Source organism: Camellia sinensis, chromosome 7 (genome assembly GCF_055761805.1).
Source record: "Camellia sinensis isolate YWXY chromosome 7, ASM5576180v1, whole genome shotgun sequence".
In the NCBI taxonomy this organism is placed as follows: domain Eukaryota; kingdom Viridiplantae; phylum Streptophyta; class Magnoliopsida; order Ericales; family Theaceae; genus Camellia; species Camellia sinensis.
In genome coordinates this window covers 195,050,381-195,078,328 of record NC_138967.1, presented here as the reverse complement: position 1 = coordinate 195,078,328, position 27,948 = coordinate 195,050,381, and positions in this window count along the sequence as shown.

Here is a 27,948-nt window from a genome sequence, read left to right as displayed (position 1 = left end):
ATGACATTTTGTCATATTTGACTAAAATAGTCTATTTTGTCCTATATGGTATTTTAGCTCAAACACCCATCCCAAACAGGGCCTAAGGCTATGTTTGGCATGCCCATTTGGGCTAAAATAGTTAAATAGGACAAAACTGATTATTTTAGCAAAATATGACAAAATGTCACATTTAAACCATAATCATTTCATTTTTTCTTTCACAAAAATCAAAAAAACCAAAAAACCTATCCCTACTATTACCCAAAAGACAACCTAAGAGGAGGGTGAATTAGGTTTTTACAAATAAAATAATAATACCCTAATAAAAATTATGACTAGCACAATAGATAAATATAGTTAATGAAATAAAAATAATTAAAACAAGTGTTCTAACAACTATGTCAATTAATGATTTTAGCACAATAAAAATATGAAATATAGCCATGGCAATTTAAATAAAATAAAGAGATAAGGGAGAGAGAGGCAAACAAATTTATAGTGGTTCGGTTTCAACTCGGCCTACGTCCATTCCTCAAGCTTCACATGGTGTTAGCAACCTTTCCATAGATGGAGCAATCCTTCACTGATTTTACACAGACTTTCTAAGTCCAAAAGACACTGAGAGTACTATACTCTTACAGGATTGAAAAGAAGGTGTTTTTACTTTCACAGAAAGTTACAAGAATTATCTCTCAAAGATAGATATAAAAATGAGACTCTGATTTTTCTGTAATCCTCACACAGGAAAGATGGGTTTAAAGCTATACGACTTAATGTATAATTTTTGAGAGATGATGTAAACAAAAATTGAAGAACACTTCTCAGAAAATTTTTCAAAGAATAGATGTGAGTGATTATAGATCAAAGAATATTTTCTTGTTTTTTTTGTAACTTGTTTACATTAGAGGCTTTGGTATATATAATGAAACTTATAGTCGTTTATAACCGTTGTATTCATTTGTATTTATAGCCATTGTATTCGTTTGAATATCTTTCACTCTATCATTACTAATTTGAATATCTTCCACTCCATCATTACAAATTTGAATATCTTCTACTTGAACCTTTTGAACTGTTACTGTTTTTGGGCTGTTTGAACCTCTGTTTTAGGCTGTTTGAACTCCTGATTTAATCAAATATTAAATACATTCTAACAACATTTAGGATAAAGGTTTAGGTGAGAAATAATGGGACAAAATAAATTTTGATTCTATTTTTCTCTTTCAAATAAATTAAAATATAATTAAACAAATCATCAAAATAAATTGTGATTCTATTTTTCTCTTCCAAATAAATTAAAATATAATTAACAAATCATCAAAATAAATAAGTTTAACAATCTCCCTCTTTTTGATGATGGCACACAATGATGTTTTGATTTGATTTGGGAGTAAGAAAAGCTTTCCCTCAAGTCATGCTCCCTGAATTCATTTCTAAATACATAGATTAACACATGTGTAATAAATAAGCTTTAATTAGAGACATGATATGAGACTAAGATATCAAACTATAAATACATAATCATCAGATTAGTTTTCAAATAATACCATAATTTGAAAATAATACCATAATACATAGCATCATAACAAAATAATACCATAATACATAACATCATATAATTTCTCCCCCCCTGTGACATTATCAAAAGGAAATCATGGGTCAGAATCTGGAGGAGGAGGAGCAGGAAAATGATAGTGAAAAATGGCATCTATACACATATATATATGATTCGCGCATCTCTCTCTTCTCCATCGAAAATTGCGTCGGGCATGCGTCCTCGCTTTTGCGTCAGCCGACTGACAAAAGCAAGACGGGTCAATCAACGGCCTCGGCTTTCTCTCCTTCTTGTCTTCTTCTCCTCTGTCTTCTTCTTAATCACGCTCTTCTCCTTCTTCTTTTTCATTCGCTTCCATCTCTTTCTTCTTCTACGTGAGAGAGATAGAACAGAAAGACTGAGCAGAGCAGAAAGACTGCCAAAAATGACCATCCTATCGATTACATCTCTCTCTTCGACTTCATGGCCTCATCCCGTCCCCTTACTCTCTTTCTGGACATGAATGATCCCGTAAGCACTGTTGGGCCGAGTGTCCCGGCTCCTACTCTTCTCAACCTTCCTATGATCTCGATTGAGCAAATAATGGCAGCTCAATCAGACATTGAAGCCAATCATTTCACACTAACGTCCTGTATAGAGACGGTGACTGCAGTCACAAAATTGGCTCACCGATTACAGAACAAGACAAGTGAGCTCCACCAGGTCAACGCCCAACTCTCACTGCTCCAGCGCATGCACAAGGATGCGCGAGCAAAGATTTGCGCACTGAAGGCCGAAAATAAAAAGCTTTAATGGAAGACCACCTCCATGGCCCGATTTGGAACAATGTCGTTCTTGGCCTTTGATAGTCAGCGGGGAGTCGTCGCTCTCAACGAAAGCACGGGAGCAGGGTCTTCAAGGGCCTCCCAAGGTGATAAAAAGAGAATGAAAATGATGGAAGAGGCGAGAAAGTAAGATCAGCGTATGGCCCGAAAAAAATGAAGGGTTTTTTTTTTAATGTAAATATGTTTATTTTGATCGGCGTATGGCCGTAAAAAAAATGAAGGGTATTTTTTTTTATGTAAATATTTGTATTTTGATTTGTTTTTGTTTTTATGTTTAAGTACTGAAAAATGAAATTAAAAAGCAAAAAAAAAAAAATTAAGCCCAAACAAAAAATAATAATGAAAAAAAAATAAAAATAAAAGAAATTAAGCCTAATAGCAAAATAAAAAAATAAATTAAATTAAAATAAAATAATACCAGCAGAAATTAAACTTTATGTAACGTTGGTGTTACTGGAATGGTAATGCAAAAAAAATACCATGAGAGTTTTAAAAAAAATCAATGTATGTAAAGTTAATTTTACCTCAAGACGCAAAACTCAAAAAAAATTACACAGTTGAGAATAACAAACTGTTAAAGAGAATAAATGTATGAAAGACTTAAAGGCATTCAACTGATATAAATGTTTCGATATCAATGTAGCAATACACATATATCATTTTAACAAAATTCAAGTTTCACAGTCATAACAAAACTTTTTAAGTAGAAATCGACATTCCAAGCTAGCCACGAATAAAATTGAAGCGATCCTCGCTTAGGGGTTTTGTGAAATATCTGCCAATTGCTTGTCGATGTTTACAAATTCAAGTACAATATCCCCTTTTTGAACATGATCTCTTAAAAAATGATGTTAAATTTCAATATGTTTTGTTAGTGAGTGTTGAACCGGATTTTTGCTTAAATTGATGGCACTAGTATTATCACATTTAATAGGGATATGATCATAATGCAAATCAAAGTCCTCCAATTGTTATTTCATCCAAAGTATTTAGGCACAACAACTTTCAGAAGCTATATATTCAGCTTCGGCCATTGATAAAGCAATAGAATTTTACTGTTTGCTAAACCAAGATACTAATGAGTTACCAAGAAAGTGACAAGTGTCACTGGTGCTTTTTCTATCAAGTTTGCATCCGGCAAAGTCGGCATCCGAGTAACTAATTAAATTAAATACAACACCTCTAAGATAAAACAGTCTCAAATTTTCAGTGCTAACAAGACATCTAAAAATTCTTTTAACAGCACTGAGATGTGATTCCTTAGGATTTGATTAATATCTAGCATACATACAAACACCAAACATAATATCGGGTCTACTTGCAGTTAAATAAAGAAGTGAACCGCTCATACCTCGATATTTTGTTTGATCAATGGACTTACCTTTTTCATCATTGTCTAGCTTGATGGATGTGCTCATAGGTGTTCCAGCTATTTTTGAGTCATACATACCAAACTTTTTGAGTAGTTCTTCTGTGTACTTAGCTTGGTTGATAAAAATTCATTCCTTACATTGTTTGATTTGAAGCCCAAAGAAATAATTTAGCTCCCCCATCATGCTCATCTCAAACTCACCTTGCATACACTTAGCAAATTCCTTACACAAAGTTTCATTAGTAGCACCAAATATAATGCCATTGTAGCGATCCTAATTTTCTTAAGTCATTATTTATTATTATGATTATTATTATCTTATTTTATTTTTGACTTTATTAATTACGTGGTTACATGAGAATTTAATGTGATATTTAATAAATTTAATGTGGTAATTAATTAATTTAAAGTGTTATTTAATTATATATAATTAATCAAAATATTTATATATTTATATTTGTTATATAAAAAAAAGAGGTGTTATATATATATATATATAATCTTATATTTATATTTATTGTGTGAGTGATTTTCCGACCACACTGCCAACTCAGTATTCAGCTGGAGAGCACTGGCAGAATAGATGGCACCTGTCTGACCTGCAACAGAAAAAGAAGATTCCGGCGGTGGTTCGTCCACCCTGGGGCACTCCGACGATCAAGTCAGTATATCTCTCAAAGATAATCAATAGTGCTAAACTCACTATTCAGAATATAAACTGCGTACCTTAGACCCATGGGGTGCCTCTCTTTTATAGCAAACTCAATCTTAGTTCCAATAGAAGCCTAGCTCTAATGGACTTAGGATTACTGCTAATCTTGGACTCCCAGTAGGATTAGGCTAAACTCTCTAAGAGTCTTATCTTTACCCAAACTGAAGTCTTCTCCCATTCTAGGACTCTTATCCCTTATTCGCTTATCTCGGATTCTGGTATTGCCGCAGAATACCTCGGCAGTGCCCCAAATATCTCGGCAAACATGATCTGACCACGTAGCACCTCGGCTAACAACCTCGGCCCCGTGGACTACCCAAAAAATATGTCACCACAACTACCCCCTAGGTTCTATTACCTCGGCAAACTGAGGTGATGGAACATATATTATCTCTTTCATCTAGCACGTCGGCTAAGCTTGCTTCATCATTTATTGCCAAAGTCAGAACTCGTCGGCTCAATATGACCCAAACCTATAGTCTGCTTTCATCAAGGCTTTGGAACCAACAACCAAATTCGTTCAAGTTTCTCAGCCGAAACTGTCCTTCTAGCCGAGGTATTTGTTTCATTAAATCAAGAACTTCAAGAGTTTTCTTCATGCGTATGAGCTGGCACGTACAATTTTTCAACCGTTTCTGCCACGCATCTTTCCTCTACTGAGCCGTGTCTGATACGCGTCATTAAGTCGCCTTGTATCTGCGTATTTGATCAAAATCTCTTCACTCTCTCCGTCTTTTCACTTTTGCATCTTCGTTTTTGTTTAAACTTTCTCTTTTAAATCCTGTATTGTTGCTTTTGCCAAGCTTTCTGCAACCAGTTTCACTCTCCCCTCTGGTGAGGCTTCTGCTGCACTTCCTTGCTTACGGCCACCGTCTGATCCCGGCGAACTTTACTTCGGCTTCATTGCTTTACTCGTTCATGTCTTTTGATCATTTAACCTGTATCTTGAATTTCACCATGTACTGAACATGTACTGTCTTTGTACCTTGTACTTTTTTGTTACTTAAACAATTTATTCTTCAATGTTAGGCCGAAGTGCCTTCTTTCCTTATATGAATGCATTTTTTAACTTCTTCTTTCAAGTGTTTTGAATGTTTATCCTCTTCTTAATGCCTTGTATGATTCCATACTTAGAATATAATTTGCATGTCTTCAACATACACCTTAACTGTGCAATCTCCCCAGGTTAACATACCTCAGACAAAACTTCCAACCTTGCTTATCTTGGTCTCGGTTTAACACTTGAAAATATTGTAACAAATATTTTCACAAATGTTGCTTTTACTTCTTAAGACTTGTATCTTCCATTATCTTCCAAGTCTTGGTAACATACACTACAAGAAAATACACAATTGGCGACCACTTTTGCCGACTAAAAATATTTTGGTTGCCAAAAGTTGTGGAATTGGCGACCAAAAATTATGTTAGTCGGTAAAAGTACAATATTTAGCTACTAAATTTTTTTGGTCGGGGTATATTCATTTTTGGCGACTAAAAAAAAATTTAGTCGCTAAAAATCTCACAATTGGCGACTAAAAAAAATTTAGTCGCTAAATTTGCCACAATTGGCGACTAAAAAAATATTTTTGTCGCTGTATATATAATTTTGGCAACTAAAATAATTTAGTCGCTGAAAGAAAAATAAAAATTTACTTTTTATCTTTGGCAACCAAAAGTTTGGTCGGCAAAACTTTAATTTCAGCGACTAAAAAATATTTTGGTCGCTGTATATATAGTTTTGGCAACTAAAATAATTTAGTCGCTGAAAGAAAAATAAAAATTTATTTTTTATCTTTCGCGACCAAAAGTTTGGTCGGCAAAACATTAACTTCAGCGACTAAAAAAGATTTTGGTCGCTGTATATATAGTTTTGGCAACTAAAAAAATTTAGTCGCTGAAAGAAAAATAAAAATTTATTTTTTATCTTTCGCGACCAAAAGTTTGGTAGGCAAAACTTTAATTTCAGCGACTAAAATATATTTTGGTCGCTGTACATATAGTTTTGGCAACTAAAATAATTTCGTCGCTGAAAGAAAAATAAAAATTTATTTTTTATCTTTCGCGACCAAAAGCTTGGTCGGCAAAAATTTAATTTCAGCGACTAAAAGACATTTTGGTCGCTGTACATATAGTTTTGGCAACTAAAAAAATTTAGTCGCTGAAAGAAAAATAATAATTGATTTTTTATCTTTCGCGACCAAAAGTTTGGTCTGCAAAACTTTAATTTCAGCGACTAAAAGACATTTTGGTCGCTGTATGTATAGTTTTGGCAACTAAAATAATTTCGTCGCTGAAAGAAAAATAAAAAATTATTTTTTATCTTTCGCGACCAAAAGTTTGGTCAGCAAAACTTTAATTTCAGCGACTAAAAGACATTTTGGTCGTTGTATGTATAGTTTTGGCAACTAAAATAATTTCGTCACTAAAAGAAAAATAAAAATTTATTTTTTATCTTTCGTGACCAAAAGTTTGGTAGGCAAAACTTTAATTTCAGCGACTAAAATACATTTTGGTCGCTGTATGTATAGTTTTGGCAACTAAAATAATTTCGTCGCTGAAAGAAAAATAAAAATTTATTTTTTATCTTTCGCGACCAAAAGTTTGGTCGGCAAAACTTTAATTTCAGCGACTAAAAGACATTTTGGTCGCTGTATGTATAGTTTTGGCAACTAAAATAATTTCGTCGCTAAAAGAAAAATAAAAATTTATTTTTTATCTTTCGCGACCAAAAGTTTGGTAGGCAAAACTTTAATTTCAGCGACTAAAATATATTTTGGTCGCTATATGTATAGTTTTGGCAATTAAAATAATTTCGTCACTGAAAGAAAAATAAAAAATTATTTTTTATCTTTCGCGACCAAAAGCTTGGTCGGCAAAAATTTAATTTCAGCGACTAAAAAATAGTTTGGTCACTGTATGTATAATTTTGGCAACTAAAATAATTTCATCGCTGAAAGAAAAATAAAAAAATATATTTTATCTTTCGCGACCAAAATCTTGGTCGGCAATAATTTAATTTCAGCGACTAAAAAATATTTTGGTCGCTGTATATATAGTTTTGGCAACTGAAATAATTTAGTCGCTGAAAAAAAATAAAAATTCACTTTCTATCTTTGGCAACCAAAATTTTGGTCGGCAAAAATTTAATTTCAGCGACTAAAAAATATTTTAGTCGCTATATAGATAGTTTTGGCAACAAAAATAATTTAGTTGCTGAATGAAAAATAAAAATTCACTTTTTATCTTTGGCAACCAAAATTTTTGTCGGCCAAAATTTAATTTCAGTGACTAAAAAATATTTTAGTCACTGTATAGATAGTTTTGGTAACTAAAATAATTTAGTCGCTGAAAGAAAAATAAAAAATTACTTTCACTCATTACTCTTTCTCTCTCTTTCTATCTATCTGTCTCTCTTTTTCTCTCTGTGTCTCTACCTCTGTCTCTATTCTCTTTCTCTCTCTCTCACTCATCACTCATCACTCTTCTCTGTCTGTCTGTCTCTCTCTGTGTCTCTATTTTTGTCTCTGTCTCTTTTCTCTTTCTCTCTCTCACTCATCACTCTTCTCTGTCTGTCTGTCTCTCTCTCTGTGTCTCTCGCTTATCTCTCTTTTCTCTATCTCTCTCATCTCTCGTCTCTCTCTGTCTCTCTTCTCTTTATCTCTCTCGCTCATCTCTTCATGTATCTCTCTTGTTTATCTCTTTTCGTTCTTTTTTTTTCTCTCTCTCTCTGTCTGTCTCTTTTCACCCATTTTTTCATCTTCCTCTCTCTATTATTTTTCTCTCTCTTACTCATCACTCTTCTCTGTTTGTCTATCTATCTGTCTCTCTCTGTCTATGTGTCTCTCACTCATCTATCTCTTCTCTCATCTCTTTTCTCTCTCTGTCTCTTTCGTTCATCTCTCTTGTCTCTATCTCTCTTGCTCATCTCTCTTCTCTCGCTCTCTCTCATCTCTCTTTTCTCTCTGTCTCTATCGCTCATCTCTCTTATCTCTATCTCTCTCTCTGTCTCTCTCATTCATCTCTCTTCTCTCTATGTCTCTCTAGCTCATCTCTCTCTCTCTATCTATCTCGTTCATCTCTTCTCTCTCTGTATATTGTTTATGTTACTCTTTGATCTAGCTTTACAATTTCAAGTCACCAAATAGTCTTTGAACTGTTTGTTAAAATGTCTGACCCAGAAATGTTTATTCTGAAATGATAAAGAATTAAGATGAGAAGGAATGGCTAGGCTACCAATGAGAATTTTATTTATTATTTTGTGGTTGGAATTGGGATTTTTTTTTTTTCTCTGATGTTCAAAATTCAGAAATTTGAAATGGTCAAATAGCGTTCGACTACTATTATTCAAAAACCTGAAATTGTTGGGATGTTTAAACCTTGAAAGCGTATTGAATTTTTTAACCCCACTATGAACACTTGTGCATGTCAAGCTTTTGGAATGACTTAGATGCCTTTGTTTTCACCTTTTCAACAGTGCTGCCAATATTTATTGGTCCTCCTAACTGCCCAAAGAGCATTCTTTAATATTGCATCATAGCCCTTTAAGTTATGCTTCCCAAATTTCCTAATGGATAGTAGTGTAGTCGCTACTTCCAAGTTCCAATCTACTTAAGTTATGCCTCCATTCATTTAGGGCCCCTTCTGTTTGTGGGAGTAAAATATGAATGTAGTGATATCAAGGTTCAAAAAATATAGGGACTTTGCTGATGTTGATTATTGCAGGACAGTGGTAGTTAACTTTAGTAGTGATATTAACATTCTAGAAGTGGTGAAATTTAGTAGTTAATAGAATGGCATACACAATGACTTTAATACATACAAAAGCAGAAAGCATGTGTTGAAGTTTGAAATATTGATGATGACATATGTATGATACTTGTATTTTGATATCGACAAGTAATCAATTCCATGATTTGTCAAGAGTTTTAATCTAGAGATTTCAAACATTTGGAATTGGCTTTTAGAAGATGAAATTAATGTAGTCCTAATATGTGGTTTTTCAATATATGTTTCCTTGTTGCAACTCATTGCTGTGATGGAAATATGAATAGGTTGAGCTTTGTTATAGCATTATTCAATTCAAGTTTTATTTGGTTGTGTTCTTTGTGCATGTTGGCAAAAGAAAATTTTACCATAATATTGTTATCTGCCTCAATTTGCAATATTTTGTTTGAAAACCTGTATAGTCATTTAATTGGCCTATATGCATACGTGAATGTGAATCTATCGGAGATTTTTTCTGATGTCCGAACTCATCAAATGAATTCAAGTACTCAAACGATCGTTGATATTGAGGCTTCAGTTGTTTGATCTTCATGAGTCAAAGATCCAAAAAAATGATAATAATAAACATTTTGTTCATATTTTTAAACATGTTTTTTAGTTTATATTTTTAAAATTTTTTAAACATTTTGCTCAAACCAAACGCGTTTGTAATATATGTTTTTCTAAAAATAAACAAAAACCAATTTATAAAATTTATGAAAAATATTTTTCATTAAAATATTACCCCTACTTCTACCAAAGTAAAAAAATAAGAATTATTTTTTATTCATTAAAATAAAAATGAAACAAATAAATTTTCAACCTTAATAACTAAAAAAAAAAAGAATCAAAAAAAAAAATCATTAACTATTAAAAAAAATTTATTTTAACAAAAAATAATTTTTTTTTTTTAAAAAGCCATTTTGTTGTTTAAATATTACCAAAAAAACAAAAAAATATTCCCGCTCGATTTCCCACCCCCTTTTTTCCATTCCCGCTCGGCTTCCCCCCCTCCCCATCTCTTGAACCAAAATCCCCAATTGAAAAACCAAAAATCCCCTTCAACCAAAAATCCCTAATTCTTACGGCTCTGCGAAATTCAAGAAGATATGACTAAGAGGGTATCCAGGATCCAATCTGTGGAGATCGAAGCCATGGTCGTTTGCCACTCATTTTCCACGATTGTACTAACGGTTGTAGCCACGACTACTGCCGGCGAGTGAGGAAGAGAAGAGATGAGAGGCGAGCGTTTAGAGATGGAGGTGCAAGAAGAAAGTGAAGAAAAGGTGTGTAGCTTTGCAAAGTTGCTTTTTTTTTGGAATTGGAGAGGCGAAATAGACAGCTTTGCAAAGTTGTCTCCCAGACGATATTGCCCTCAAAATCGCCTTTTCCCTTCAAGTTTCTTCCCTGCAAATTGTTTTTTTTGTTTTTATTGTTATTTGAATGTGATGATTTTGTTTATTTTTTGTTTATTCTTTTTTCTTTTTTGGAATTTCAAGCTATCAGATGTGTAGTCGTTGGGTAGTTGCTCGTGGTTTTGGCGCGCGCTGTGTGGGTCAGATTGTGTGTGGAAGAGTCTGTACAGAGACAGATGGCCAGCCCTTGATTTGGGCAGAGACTCTTCTTTAGCTCCACAGATCAAAACCCATCAGCTTGACCCACAAATTCAGTCCTCCTCCATGGTTCTCTCTCTCTCTCTCTCTCTCTCTCTCTCTCTCTCTCTCTCTCTCTCTCTCTCTCTCACATTCAGTTCATTATCTTGTTTGCTCTTTTTTTTTTCTTTTTTTTTTGGGTTCAGTTTCTTGTTTCAATTATTTGATTTTGGGAATTTTGTGTTATGTGCTTGAATGAAGTGATTATTAATAGTGCAACATAATTTAATTTATTTGGGTTTGTTACTCTGTCTATTGTTTTTTAGCTGGGTTTGAACTTTGAAGTCTTTATGAGGACTAAGGTCTTTATCCGCTACTCTTCTAGGATTAAAAGCCTCAAAGGCTTTCTTTTTAGATTTCACTAATTCTATTTTCAATGCTCCTATGCTCTTCTTTAATTCCACCCCAGTTGGACGAATTTTGACCCGAGTAAGATTTTATTCTTCTTCAATCAATTCTAAAGTAACCATAGTATTTATGTATCGTAGTGAAGTGTAATGTATTGCATAGCTAGTTACTGATATGCACTTTTATATACATGCTTGTTATATGTAGGCTTCATCAGATTTATGTGTGGTGGATTTCGACATACCTTTCTCATTTGCCTTTGTGGTTGCTCCTTTAATTGAATCGGTAGCAATCATTGGCATTATGGCGTCAGTCATGTGGCAAGTTCTCTTTGTAGCATTCTTTGCTATAGTGGCTTCAAAATATGTTCAGGTGAGTTTCATTTTCCAACTTAATAGTAATATTTTTCTTATTTTCATTGATGAAAGGAAAATTTTAATTAAGAAAATTCTTTGACTCAAGGGATATTATCAAGCCTCTGCAAGGGAACTAATGAGAATCAATGGAACAACAAAAGCACCTGTCATGAATTGTGCAGCCGAGACCTCACTTGGAGTGGTAACTATAAGAGCATTTAACATGGCAAACAGGTTCTTCCAAAACTACCTAAAGCTTGTAGACAATGATGCAAAACTTTTCTTTTACTCCAATGCAACCATGGAGTGGTTAATTTTGAGAGTAGAAGCACTTCAAAATCTGACTTTATTCACTGCTGTTTTTCTCTTGGTTTTACTTCCCAAGGGTTATGTTGATCCAGGTATATCCATGGTTCAGTGGAATAATTCATTTATAGCTTAGAAATTTTCTTTTAGATTCGTAAAACATGTCTTTTTTGTAGGGCTTGTTGGACTTTCTCTTTCTTATGCTTTGGCTTTGACAAGCACCCAAGTGTTCATGATTCGATGGTATAACAGCTTGGCTAATTATATTATTTCAGTGGAACGAATCAAATAGTTCATGCACATACCTCCAAAGCCTCCAGCAATTGTGGAAGATAGAAGGCCACCATCTTCATAGCCTTCTAAAGGGAGGATAGACTTACACGATCTAAGGGTAAGGGAACTTATTATTAATCCCACTACATATGGAAGGTAAAGATAATCAATTTTACCACTTCATCACACTCCTCATAGTATATGATGAAGTGCCATGGCGGTTATCGATTTTCATAATGTAAAAGCAATCTTATGTTAGTAAACATATGACAAATCAAATTAATTCTTGATTGCAGGCTCTAGAAAAGTGTCAACTCAAGACTACCATCAACAGTCTTCCAAGTTTGCTAGATTCTTCTAGTGAATTGAACTCCGAAACATGGAAGCAACTTCATTGAAATGCATATTATGATGCAATTTAAAACATGAAAGATTTAGATAAAGTCATTATTCAGTGAAGTTGCACTCCATAGTCCATACATAACCTTATATTTATAAACAAAGCATAAATTTTGTTCTTTCTTCTTGTTCCAACAGTGAGTGATGAAGGTGAAAATTGGAGCGTGGGGCAACGCCAACTCTTCTGTCTCGGAAGAGTCCTGCTAAGAAGAAACAAATTTCTAGTTTTGGATAAAGCAACAGCTTCAATTGATTCAACCACTGATGCCATTCTACAAAGGATAATTAGGGAAGAATTCTCAAATTGCACAGTGATAACTGTAGCTCATAGAGTTCCAACTGTCATAGACAGTGACATGGTTATGGTCCTTTCTTTTGATATGCTTCTATTCCACCCAATAGCTTTTGAGTATTATCTTCTTATTTTTAAATGTTTTGGTAAACACCCCTTGCTCCAATAAAAAAAGATCAATTATAATAATTTGAGGATAATTTTATGATACACTGTTTGAAAAAATTTAGGTAAAACTTTCACTAAAGACCCAAAAAAAAAAAAAACTTAAAAAGTCTAAAAAATTGGCTTATTTTTGTCTTTTGTATACTTTGTAAAAATGTTTTCCACTTTTTTTTTTAAAAAAAAAAAAATTCTAGGATTGTTTAGTCCATATGAACCTTTTATTTTTATTTTTATTTTTTTAAATTAAAAACTGACTTAAAGGTTAAAAGAATTAACTAAAGACAAAAATAAATCAATTTATATGTACTGTGTAAGTCTTCCATTATGTTGAATTGGGTTTTAGCACTTGTTTCATTGGGTAAGACCCAATTTTTTTTAATGGCATTGTTAAGATATTCTAGACTGATGGGTTTAACTTCAAATTCAAATTGCGTGATTGTTGTAAATGTAACAGGTCATCAAAGAAGAGAGTAAGTGTTGTTGCCATAAGCAATGATGGTCTGTTTGTTTGTTTTGCTGACAAATTTGGGGTTGTTTGGGTTGTGGATTTGGATTGATTACATGAAAATCAAGCTTCACCCAGTAAGAAGAAGGCAATGACAATTCTTGCCCACTACTGTAGCATCATTACTAGCCTGGTTTGTCGTTTGTTATCTTTGTATCTTTTCTCTTCTTCATTGCTCTGTTCTATATATAGGCATTTGTTAATGCCTACCTATTTCCATCATAATTATATCAAAAAATAGATCATAACATTAATAATACATCTAAGACTTGGCAATGCAGATTTATGCTTAGCAATTATGGGTAATTTGTTTCAGTATATTATCATAGACATTTCTATCATTCAAAGTTTTTTTTTTTTTATTTTTGTGAATCAGTGGTCATTTCTCCCATTAATGATAGAAAAAAAATGGGATGGATATTATTCTAAACAGTTGTATCTTCTTACAGGAATACTCACCAGATGGACGATTCTTTGTTCGTGCTGATCGGGATTTTAAAATTCGTGTAACTCGTTTTCCTCCCCATTGAAATAAATAATTATTTAGTCAATTCCATTTTATTTCTTTATCCAATAATGTTAATCTTATGACAGGTTACTGTGTTTCCCAAGAAGCCTTTGAATGGAGCTCATGAGATACAAAGTTTTTGCCTTAGGCATACCGAGTGAGTGATTTTTTTTGTTATCACATGTTTATATTACATCAGTGGTAAGAGAAAACAAAGTTGACAGCAGGCAGGAATTGGGGTTTTGGCTTATGTCTCTAAGAATTTTGCTGCTTGAGCTAAAAATAAATATTTTTTTTTGGAAAAGTTATTAACATAGTGACATTGAGAATCTGATTGTAGCGTCTTTCTGACATAATGGTCCAGATTAACTTAATACATTTTGTTATAACAGACAGATGTTTTTTTGCTAATGTTTATTTAACTTCACTCAATGCTTGTCAATTATAAGGTTTTGAACTAGATAGCTTTTGAACTACATATTTATTAATATTCTACATAGATAGCTTTTGCTGGAAAATTGAGTATCTTATCTTATCTGTTTCACTAATTGATTTGTGTGTCTTTCTCTTTGTTGAATTTCAATATCTGTGGTTCTACTCACACAGCAATGATTACCTTGAAATATGTCATTGTCACAAGGCAATATATGAGATTCCCTCTGTCAAAGAAGGCCCTGCTCAGTGGATACCAGTATCAAAACTAAACTTGTGCTCTTTTTTTTTTTTTCTTTGTCTAAAGGAGGGGAAAAAATAGAAAAATAAGCTTTCTCCACTGTTTTTTAGCTTGTCTAACAATTATTTGATGCAGGTCCTGCGGAAAATATGCTGGTATTTAGTTTTGTCACCTCATGATCCTATGCAGTCAAGCCTTCTTAATTCCACATTAGAGGATAAAGATCCAATAGTAAATTCCTAATTTTAGGTATGTCTATCCAATTAATCTAAAACCAATAGTAATGACCAAAAAAAAAAAAAAATAGAGAGCATAGTTTTGTTCTGTTAACACTATTGGATGCTTGCCCTTCTGTTCTGTCATAGGTTGCTCTTGAAACAGCTTGTTACAATGGAGGTTATTCAGTGGATGACTTTATGGCATACATTCAAGGATGAATTTGAGAATGAAAAGAACATGCTTGGTGGTTCTTTAGGTAACAGAGCAGCTGAAGATTTGAGACAGAGAGTAATAAAACATGTAATCTTTCACTCATGTTCAATTATATATTTCAATTATATGTTGCAATGGTTCATCTACAAGACATTATTGTTTCTTGTAGAACATCCTTGTTGTCTCAAAGTATTACTGAAGGATTACCTTGGCGAGACTTGCTGAGCTGCTTTGTCTCATTGTTCAGGTATGCCAATACTTAATTGTGGTTTAGTCATCATCAAATGTTTGTAATGTAATCATATAAATTTTTGCCATATGGTTAATTTTTTTTTATGAGAATACTTCATTTTGGATGTTTTTCTAGATTCTAACTTTTCTTATTTTATTTGTAGGTGACTTCCAAAAACGATCAAGCACAAGGCTGATGCTTCAAAATCATATATATTCCTTCATGTTTTAGAATTTTTTTTGGATTCCTTCATTGATTTTCCTTTTAATTTTTGTTCAATTACTTACTGGTTTTCAATGGATGGATGTTTAAAACTTGTCTCAATTAATGTTTTGAATGGAATGATTGTAAAGTTTGGGATTGAGTAGGAAAATATGATGAATTTTAATGTTATATTTAGGTTGGGTTGAATGAATTTTGTTCAATATTGGATTGAATGTTTATAAACAAAAATTGATTGTTAAAAAAAAAAAAAAAAAAAAGAGATTCAGTGACTAACTAATTAGTCGTTGATTGTTTAATGTCTTTTGGGAACAAAATATTTGGTTGAGAAAAGTTTTGGCGACTAAATAATTGGTCGCCAAATTCTACACTTTTGCGACTGAAATCATTGGTCAGCAATTCCTCAACTTTTGGAGACGAAAATAGTTGGTCGCCAATTTTTTGCTTTTGGCGACAAACATATTTTGTTGGGAAAATATCACTTTTTGCGACCAAAGTGTTTTAGCGACTAAATGAATTAGTCGTAGTAATGATATATTTAGCGACCAAAAATTTAGTCAGCAAATTTAACTTTTTCCCAACTAACAAAAGTTTTGGTCGCCAACTACTTTTGCCGACCCTCAATTGGCGACCAAAGTGGCGACCAAAAAAATTGGTTGCGAATGACTTTTGCCGACCAAATTTTTAGTCGGCGAAAGTGTAATTTTTTTGTAGTGAATATTGCCGACCAATCTTTTGGTCGTGGAATGTGACAATTTGCAACCAAATTAGTTGGTCGTGGAAATGGGCAACAAATGCCGACCAAATTATTTGGTCGTTGAATGTGCGAATTGGCGACTAACATATTTGGTCGGGAAAATATGACTTTTCGCGACTAAGTGTTTTAGCTACTAAATGGATTAGTCGCAGTAATTATATATTTAGCGACCAAAAATTTAGTCGGCAAATATAACTTTTTCGCGACTAAAAAATTTTTTAGTCGCTAATTACTTTCCGCGACCCTCAATTGGCGATCAAAGTGGCGACCAAAAAAATTAGTCGCGGATAACTTTTGCCGACTAAAAATGGACTTTTGACGACCAAATTTTTAGTCGGCAAATGTGAATTCTTGTAGTGAGTCACCTCGGCACGTGTATAGATACTTCTATAACCTTGGATTTAACTTCAACTTGTAAATTTTCTCAAAATTTCAACAAGTGTTAAATCAATCTTCTTTCTCGGTTTAACTTCAACTTGTAAACTTTCTCAGAATTTCAACAAGTGTTAAATATCATCTCGGTTTAACTTCAACTTGTAAACTTTTCTCAAAATTTCAACAAATGTTAAACATCATCTCGGTTTAACTTCAACTTATAAACTTTTCTCAAGTTTCAACAAGTGTTAAATATCATCTCGGTTTAACTTCAACTTGTAAATTCTCTCAGAATTTCAACAAGTGTTAAATATCATCTCGGTTTAACTTCAACTTGTAAACTTTTCTCAAGTTTCAAAAAGTGTTAAACATCATCTCGGTTTAACTTCAACTTGTAAACTTTTCTCAAGTTTCAACAAGTGTTAAACATCATCTTGGCTTGTGAAATTCCAAATCCCAAGCATCATTCTTCAGTCCTTTGCCTCCCTAATGTGAGCTTAAGTTCCACTTGGATTCTCATTAAGCACGTGGCTTTGACCTTGATATTGCTCTATGGGCAGGGGATCTGCCCCCTGCATGGCTTCCACATACTCTTTTGTGGAAAAAAAAATTCTTTAACTTAGGCCAGGCTTTTCTCTTCTCGGACTTAATCATCTAAGCCGATATCTTGTCTTCTGGGATCTGGGATTCCAGATCTGGAATCTGGGATCTGCTCACTTGGGCTAGGCTCTTGTCTTCTCGTGTCCAGTATTATCTCGGCTTTGCTTCGGCGAACCATTTCTCTTCTCTTGTTTGGACGCCTTTGTCCCTGGCGTGTCTTCCTCGGCTCTGGCATACTTTTCTATTCTGGCCATCAGCTCCTCCATGCTTTTTGGCAATGTCTTTGCCAGTGACTTTCGAAGCAGGCAATCATTCTTCAAGCCGTTTTTAAACGACATGACCGCCACCTCTTGGTCGTATCCTGGTATTCAGTAGAATACCTCATAATACCTTTTGGCATAGGCCCTACGGCTTTCATCCTCGCCGATCTTCAGGGCCATTAGGGCGTCTACCCTCAATGGCTGTAGTTTGTTTGTCACAAACCTGGCCACAAACATCTCGGCCAAGCCTTCCCAGGTTTTCACAATTCCTTTCGGCAACTTGTGAAACCAGTTCGATGCAATTTCCCCGAATGATAAGGGGAATACTTTGCAGAGCAATGGCTCCTTCGCAGTGTATAACACTATCGCGTTCAGGTATAATCTGACATGAAAGTTGGGGTCCGACTTCCTATCATATATCTGGAACCTCGGCATACTGAATCTCTTTGGGACCTCAACTTTGTCTAATTCTTCCGAGAACGGCATTCTCGGTTTGACCGGGGAGGTTACCTCGGCATCTTGTTTCTTCCTCTGTAGGTGATCTCCCAGATCCTCTTTGGCTCGTCCAAGGGCTCAGCTATCTCCGGATTTCAGCCTCTTTGGGGCACTACTTCTAGTGTCATCGTGAGTCCTTTTGGACCTCCCTCCACTGGTCGTGTCGAAACAGAGTTCCTTCCCCTGAACATCCCGATGTTCTTTGGTACAGGTTTCTTTTGTTCGACGTGCCTTCTGGGATTCTCCATTCCCGACCTCCCGTGAAGACCGGTGAGAATGTCCCTTGGTCCCGCCATGCTGAGGGACTGCAGGAACCATTTTCTGCCCCCTTTTCTGGGCACCTTTCTTGGCCGCTGGAATCGGCGTATCTTGTAGCGGGAACGGTGGCTGCATGACGTTGTTCTGCATCATGAAATTGATGACCGTTTGTAAGTCCGCCAATTTTTCTGTCATTCCCTTTATCTCATCGTCCCTCCGCAGGCATCTATCTTTCCATACCTGGAGGTCATCCTCGTTATAATACCCGCTCCGGTCCGATTTCTTCGGTACGCCGCCCTCCTGGCCGACGTCCTTTCCTCCGTGATTCTTATCACGAGTCTCTTTGTTACAGTTGTCTTCTTCGATGTCAAGGTCAATATGTTTCTCACTCTTGGTAGGGGTGTCGTCCTCATCCTTCTCTTTCTGTCCGTCGTTGGCCATCTATTCTCCTTTCTTTCCCACAGACGGCGCCAAATTGTGTGAGTGATTTTCCGACCACACTGCCAACTCAGTATTCAGCTGGAGAGCACTGGCAGAATAGATGGCACCTGTCTGACCTGCAACAGAAAGAGAAGATTTCAGCGGTGGTTCGTCCACCCGAGGGCACTCCAACGATCAAGTCAGTATATCTCTCAAAGATAATCAATAGTGCTAAACTCACTATTCAGAATATAAACTGCGTACCTTAGACCCATGGGGGTGCCTCTCTTTTATAGCAAACTCAATCCTAGTCCCAATAGAAGCCTAGCTCTAATGGACTTAGTATTACTGCTAATCTTGGACTCCCAGTAGGATTAGGATAAACTCTCTAAGAGTCTTATCTTTACCCAAACTGAAGTCTTCTCCCATTCTAAGACTCTTGTCCCTTATCCGCTTATCTCGGATTCTGGTATTACCGCAGAATACCACGGCAGTGCCCCAAATATCTCAGCAAACATGATCTGCCCACGTAGCACCTCGGCTAACAACCTCGACCACGTGGACTACCCAAGAAATATGTCCCCACATTTATATATATTATAATTATGTTGTATTATATAATATAATATATTATAATAGTTTATTAAGTTATTATATATTGAGATTTGTTTATAATATAATATATTTAAGAAGTCAATTAGGTTAGAAGTTAATGAGAATAAAACAAGGGAAAAAAAGAGAGGCATTGGGTGTGGCTGTGCAAGCCGGCCGAGAGAGAGAGAGAGAGAGAGAGAGAGAGAGAGAGAGAGATCAAGAAAAAAAGAGTGATCAATCAACAAAGAGAGTTGTGTGTGTGGTGTGAGAAAGAGAAGGATGGCGGGAGGAGAGGAGGAAAATGAAGAAAAAGATTAGGGTTTTGATTTGGTGACTCCATTAATTTTTTAAATAATTTTTTAATCTTTAAAAAAATATTGTGAGTACAAAACTCACTTCCCTTGATTTATGTTTCATTCTTGTTTTTATTTATTTATTTGATGTTAGTTTGATTTTGTATTTACATAAAGATGATAGATTAATTTTAATTATTTTGCCTAGTGGTATATGTAATGTTTAGGGTTCTTAGATAATTGATTGATTTTAATTATTTTGTTTAGTTGCGTATGTAAGGTTTAGGGTTTTTAGTTGATTGATTGATTTTAATTATTTTGATTAGTTGTGTATTTCAGATTTAGGGTTTTTATATGGATTTATTTTATGGTTGTAATCACTTCATAGTTATATGAAACTAAAATTAATACAGTTATATGAAATTAAAATTAATTAAGAACCCATAGATAAATTCTTTATACTCCACCATGACTCCATGGATTGTTGTTTTATTTGAGTGATGGTGAGAAAGAGTGTATAAAAAAAAAGTGAGGATTATGAGATTTATTTGAATACCTTAAGCTTGGCATTGTTATATTTATTCTCATGAGTGACGTGTTTTGTATATATATATTGTTGCATCGTTCTCATGAGTAGACGAGTGTTTTGATTTACGCGCGTACGTATATGCTAACCATCTGGGGAGTGTGAGTCAAACTCGGGACGATATCCCCGTGCAAGTTTGGCTTAGGAGCGGTGTTAGGTATACGGGAGGCACATGAGATATATGTGTAGGTCAGAAGTGGAGGGCCGAAGTGGTGGTGTTAAGGTATAAAGAATTTAATTATAAGATGATTGTTATAGTGTGTATTATATTGATTTGTACATGTTGAAAAATAGTAAACGATCTCGATAAATTATGAAATTTGAGTAGAGGCATGTATACGTGATTCTAGACAATTTTTGTGTTTTAAATTTTTATTAAAAAGATCGATTAGAACTTGTAATCGGATGATCTTGGTTATGGTAGTTTTGATTCATTTTGGCAATGCAGATTTTAGAGGTTGTTTTTATCTACGAAACGAGCTCATTTTTTTTGGTTTCATGTGACCTGAAGTGAAACATTATTCTTCACACTTTTCGTGTTTTGAAATTTTCACAAAAAATTATCTTAGGGCAGTTTTGTTCGTTTTTAGCTTCAGATTTTTTCGATTGAATTCCGTCTAGATTTTTCTATCAAGTTTTTCTCTCAACCTGTTCAGTTTCTATTAAATTCGTCCGCGTTGTCTTTTAGGAAATTTGATTCTGTACAACTTTCGTTCTTTGAGTTTTGGTTAATTCGAGTTATTTAAGTATAAAACGGTGTATTTTTATACTTCTTCAGTAAGTTACTTATGATTAAATTATACTAACTTTATTTTTTTTGCAGGATGGTGAGTCTTACTAATTTTTTTTATGCAGGGCAGGGCTTACCCACCATATTTTTATTTCTATTTTGATTATTTTATAATCAATTTATATTTCGTTGTGGATGGACAAGAAACTAAATGCCACCGTATCTCGAGAAACTATCTATTCGTCTTGGTGCGGTTGGAACTACTTATCTTGTCCCGTAATAAGAATTTAATGTATTTTTGTTTGTGTCTGGTGAACACGTGGGTGTTGAATCTTGTACTCATACCAGTATACCTGTATACTGACCCGTTTTGTCTCTTGACAACTCGGGTGCGTTCTGTTTGAGCGTAGCTAAGCTTCATTTGCAGGATAAGTTGGGGTTACGGTGGTGACGTGGATTTACTATAGTGTTGGACATGTCGTTTGGACTTCTTTTGTTTTCTTGAGCTTAGGATTGATATTAGTCTATGTATTTATTATTCGCTTTATGACTTTTGCATTGGAATAATTTGGCATGGTTTGTAACCGTAAATTATTTAAGTTATTTTGACTTTGTATTGTTACTTTAATGTTTGAGATATCGGTTAGTTATGGATTTATGGTGGATGGTTTGGTTTGTGTTTAGTTTTTTTTTTTTTGTTTCACCCCCTAGGATTTGGATGATGGAATTGTCACAACCTCAAAATAACAACATTAAACCCATCAATAAAGATATACATTGATATGTAAAAGTTCCACATTCTTCTATTTATCAGAGTTCCACTACAAAAGTATTACATGTTAACGACAAAAGCAAATGCCCTATGGGCTTACAGCTTTCCAAGTTAACACTTGGTTGCAACAAAAGAGTACTAACTCGTTTACACATTAAGCCCTTGGCTTGAAATTACATGTAATACATCAAAAAGTAAAACGACAAAAGTATGTCCGCCTCTAGCCTCCCAAGCTATGTCCTTGGAGGTGGCATGCTACCTGTACCTGAAAATGAAATTCCCATATAGGGTGAGCCACAGCCCAGTAGAAATACACTAAACCAACCATGAACAATGACTAAAAGATTAGCAATTGATAGATGGCCAACACTGATACATTCACATAAATCACATATTTATGTCATACGACTTATGAGTCCAAGTTACCTTTCATTTTCCCTTTTTCAACAGATAAGCATATAAGCTCTACCCACATTCTCAACAGATATGTATAACAACAATATCTACATTCACAGATAAGCATATAAGCTATATCCACATTCTACAACAGATATGTATAGCAACAATATCCACATTCACAGATAAGCATATAAGCTATATCCACACTTCACAAAGATAAGCATATGAGCTCTATCTTCACTTCTCTAGACAAGCATATGAGCTGTATCTACGGAGTTCATCCCCTATCTTCTCCCAACACTATTCGGTTTAGAGGTACATCCCCCATCTTCCCCTAAACCGCGGAGTGCATCCCCCATCTCCTCCTCTACACATAACGTATACAAACACATTGGTTCTATATACAATCACTCAATACATATAGTTAATGTATTCTATCAACCGTCACATTCCATGACACATTCTAGTGATTAGTTTTCGTTTGCCTAATCATCATGCATTGTCTACAACAATCACGACTATCCTCCACCGATAGCCCAAAGCAATTATTTCTAAACAGAAAATAAATGCACAAATGGATATTCATTCAACATTCCAATTCGGTGAGTGATAAATAATTCAACTACACCATTTTTCCCACACATTCCCAATCTCAACAATTCCATTTCATTTCCTCATTTCTCACAATTAATTATCCCAATTAATCAACCAATGTAATTAGGTCATTTTTCATAATTAACATTACAACCCTTAGGTCCCTTTTTCATCATTGACTCAACATTTATTCCATTTCTCTATGCCAAACATGCTTCTAGGTTTATTATGAATAAAACCCCAACTTTTGTAAAATAACACAAAAGCCCCAAACTTTCACCAAATCACCAAACCAACCCCAACATCTCAAAATACTAAAATTTAAAGACAAAATCCATAGAGAGGAGTAGGATATCCCTACCTCAAATTCGGAGCCCCAAAGGAGAAGATGACAAAACCCAACGTGCTCCAAATCCCGAAATTTTCAGATTAAAATGTAGCCCTCGACGATCAACAACTTTTTTGTAAAGGCCAAAGATGAGCAAATCACTCCTACTAGATCAAAACCTAGAGAGAAGGTAGAGTTCTAGAGTGAGAGGCTCAACAATGGCGTTTTTGGAAAAGTAAGAGAGAGAAGAGAAAGTGAAAAAGTGATTTGAAAAGTCAAAACACGGAATTTAAATCCAGTTGACCCGCTCGAGCGTCAAACACCCCGCTCGAGTGTCACTCACAGACTCCCGCTCGAGCGTCAACAATCCCGCTCGAGCGGCGGATACACACTCCCAGAACTTTTACAGAACCAGGTCTTCGCTCGAGCTTCCAACTCCCCGCTCGAGCGGCACTCACACAACCCCGCTCGAGCGGCCAACCCCACGCTCGAGCGTCCAACACTGCATAGGAAATACTGGATGGGTGCAATTCCCGCTCGAGCGCCAAAACCCCCGCTCGAACGGACAGGCCAAAAGCTGGGCAACTAGTTTTGGTTTCTAAACTCAACCAACCTGCAACAAACCTGCCCAACACATCCTATAACTCAAAACACAAAGTAAAGAGGATGCAAACAAGATAATAAACAACTACCAACATCCACGGACACATGTCCGGATCACTGTACAACAAGGATAAACCTGGGATCACTATAACCTCCCCCCCTTAAAGAATTTCATCCCCGAAATTAAGCACAAGTTTTCAAAAACAAGTTTTTCTCCATTTTAAACAATATTACCTTTTAACATTCAACAATTCGACCCATTACCGGTCATCCCATCTCTTTAACAAGAGGCATTTCACAATATGTAAACAACATATGTACTTTCAACATGCATCAACATTACGCATTTCCTTTCCAATTTCAACAACATATTCAACATATATAATGTTACATTCAACTTCCATATGAGGCAAGTTCCAAAACATACTTCCAATAAACCAAAACATTTTCAATGTTTCACAACTTAAGACATATATAAAAGCTCTTAAGCTCAACAATAGTTCAAAATCTAAATACAAGATTACATATCAACAAACAAGTCCGGATATTTTTCGCGGACTTCCAACTCACGTTCCCAAGTGGCTTCTTCCACTCCGTGATGTTTCCACAAGACTTTCACCAACGGAATGGTCTTGCCACGCAAGACTTGATCCCGCCTATCCAAGACCCGAACCGGTCTCTCCTCATACGAGGCATCCTCACCTACCTCTAAATCGGTCCAATCCAACACATGTGATGGATCTGGCTCATACTTCCGAAGCATACTCACATGAAACACGTCATGCACTTCGGACAACTGCGGTGGTAAGGCTAACCGATAAGCAACCTCGCCAATCCTCTCAAGGATCTCAAAAGGACCAATAAACCGAGGGGATAACTTCCCACTCTTCCCAAACCTCATCAGGCCTCGCCTAGGTGATATCTTCAGAAAGACATGATCACCTACCTCAAACGCCAAAGGCCTCCTCCTACGGTCAGCATAAGATTTCTGACGACTCTGGGCTGTAACAAGCCTCCTACGGATAAGCTCAACTTTCTCCGTCGTCTCCCTAACCAACTCCGGACCCAACAAAGGTGCATCACCCACCTCGGCCCAACAAACTGGAGACCTACACGGTCGGCCATACAAGGCCTCAAACAGTGCCATACCGATGCTAGACTGAAAACTGTTATTGTAGGCAAACTCTACCAAGGGTAAGTGCCTCTCCCACGTCCCACTGAAGTCCAGGACACAACCTCGAAGCATATCCTCGAGGATCTGGATAGTACGCTCGGACAGCCCGTCAGTCTGCGGATGGTAAGCCGTACTAAAAGTCAACTTAGTACCCAAGGCACTCTGCAAACTCTGCCACAACCTAACAGTAAAACGAGGATCTCTATCTGAGACGATCGTCACTGGGACCCCGTGCAATCTCACTATGTCCCGAATATACAAGTCGGCAAGATGATCTATCGAATCTCTCACGCGCATAGGAATGAAGTGCGCCGACTTAGTCAACCGGTCTACAACCACCCAAATAGCATCACTACCCCGCTGAGTCCTCGGAAGACCTACAACGAAGTCCATAGTGACATGTTCCCACTTCCACTCGGCAATAGGCAAGAGTTGCAACAAACCCGCTGGCCTCTGATGCTCGGCCTTCACTTGCTGGCAAGTAAGGCACTTCGATACGAAAACAGCCACATCTCTCTTCATACCCCACCACCAAAACTGGCGACCCAAATCCTGATACATCTTAGTACCTCCCGGATGCACCGCAAGGCACGAATGGTGAAACTCTCGGAGTACCTCCTCTCGACAAGACTCCGGTACAAACAAACGGTCTCGGTATCTCACACTTAGGTCGGGATACACCGTCAAACCCTTCTCAACTTTCCCACTGGAGATCTTCTCTCGGAGGGATTCTACCTCAAGGTCACCTCTCTGTGCCTCTAACACTCTAGTCACAAGTGTAGGCTGCGCAACAACAGAAAACAAGGCCGCAGCCTCAACAGATTTGCCCAGTAGCAAATCAAACTCACCAAGTGCTCCCAACATCTCACATTCCCGGATGGCTATACAAGCTACATCACTAATGGATTTCCTACTAAGGGCATCGGCCACAACATTGGCCTTTCCCGGATGATAATGCAACTCAAAATCATAATCTTCGATGAACTCCATCCACCTCCTCTGCCTCAAATTCAAGTCTCTCTGTGTAAACAGATACTTCAAACTCTTGTGGTCCGAGAACACCTCGAACTTCTCACCATAAAGGTAGTGCCTCCAGATTTTCAAGGCAAAGATCACTGCTGCTAACTCTATGTCGTGTGTAGGGTAATTCTTCTCGTGTATTTTCAACTGACGTGAGCCATAAGCTACCACGCTTCCCTCTTGCATCAACACACAACCCAAACCCTCTCGTGAGGCATCACAATAAACCGCATAACCCAACCCTCTCTCCGGAATAATCAACACCGGAGCGGTGGTCAATCTAACTTTCAGCTCTTGGAACGACTTTTCACAAGTCTCACTCCACACAAACTTGACTCCCTTCCGAGTTAGCCTAGTCAACGGTGACGCTAACCTGGAGAAATCTTTCACAAACCGACGATAATACCCAGCTAATCCCAGAAAACTGCGGATCTCAAACACATTCTTAGGCTGTGCCCAATCCTGCACTGCCTCAACCTTGGATGTATCAACAGACACCCCTTCCCCGGATACCACGTGGCCTAAGAATTTGACTTCTCTCAGCCAGAACTCACACTTCCCAAACTTGGCATACAGCCTATGGGCTCTAAGCAACTCAAGCACCACTCTCAAGTGTTCCTCGTGCTTCTTCTCAGTAGACGAATAGATAAGGATGTCGTCCACAAAAACGACTACAAACCGATCCAAGAATTCCCGGAAGATCCGGTTCATCAAGTCTATAAAGACTGCAGGTGCATTGGTAAGCCCGAATGGCATCACCAGAAACTCGTAATGGCCATACCGCGTACGGAATGCCGTCTTAGGAACATCCTCCACCCTGACCCTCAACTGGTGGTAACCCGATCTCAAGTCTATCTTAGAGAAACAACGGGAACCCTTCAACTGGTCAAACAGGTCATCTATACGGGACATAGGATACTTATTCTTAACCGTAGCCCGATTCAACTTCCGGTAGTCAATACACAATCTCAAGGCACCATCTTTCTTTTTAACAAAGAGGGCCGGTGCTCCCCACGGCGAAACACTAGGGCGAACAAAGCCCTTATCTAGCAATTCCTGGAGCTGAACTTTCAACTCAACCAACTCTGCTGGAGCAAAACGGTAAGGTGCCATAGAAATCGGCGCCGTGCCGGGCACTAAATCAATAGAGAACTCTATCTCTCGGTGAGGTGGCAAACTAACAAGATCTTCGGGAAAGACATCCGAATACTCACAAACCACCCTCGGCAACACAAGCTGGGTCTCACCACTCTCAAAGCTGGCAAGTAGACTACTAAGCTCACTTCGCCCTCGCGAATCATACCCCGGTGGCAACACACAACCAACCCGGTCTCCCAAGAAATGGAACCACTCCCCGCTCAAGGTACATAACGTAACCCTCTGGCGGTAGCAATCGATAACAGCCCGGTATGACGATAGCCAGTCCATACACAAAATAACATCAAAACCCTTCATGGGCATGACAACAAACAGAAAAGGAAGCCTATAGTCGGCGACCTCTATATCACATCCTCTAACACCCTGTTTCAAGATCAACTCACCACCAAGAGGTGACACTACACAAATAGGAGATGCCAACTGTGCTAACTCCAATTCCAAAACAGATGCAAATGCAACAGATACAAAAGAATGAGATGCACCCGTGTCTATCAACACATTAGCAACCGAGTTGCAAAACAGAAAAGTACCTCTCACTACCGATGGAGCCGGCACTAAATCCTGCGCAGTAACAGCATATACGAGCCCCGTAGGCCCCTGGTCTACCTGCTCACCCCTCGGAACAAAAGACTGCTGCACAGACTGGGATGACGAAGCTCCCGGATTGGCCCTCGAGGCCTGCACAGACTGAGCTGGCTGAAAACCCTGCGTCTGTTTAGAAACAGACGCTCCTGAAGTGGCACTCAACTGTGGGCAAAACCTCTTCAAGTGCCCAGGCTGTCCACACTGATAACAAGACAAGGGCTGCCCCCTACCCAAACTCTGACTCTGCGGTCTAGCTGAAGAAGAAGCAGCTCTCTGACCCCCACCCTTCTGCCGGCAAACAGAAACCTTGTGACCCAGCTGGCCACACTTGTAACAAGCAAACTCCCCCTGATTGCCTCTCCCCGAGCCTGCACT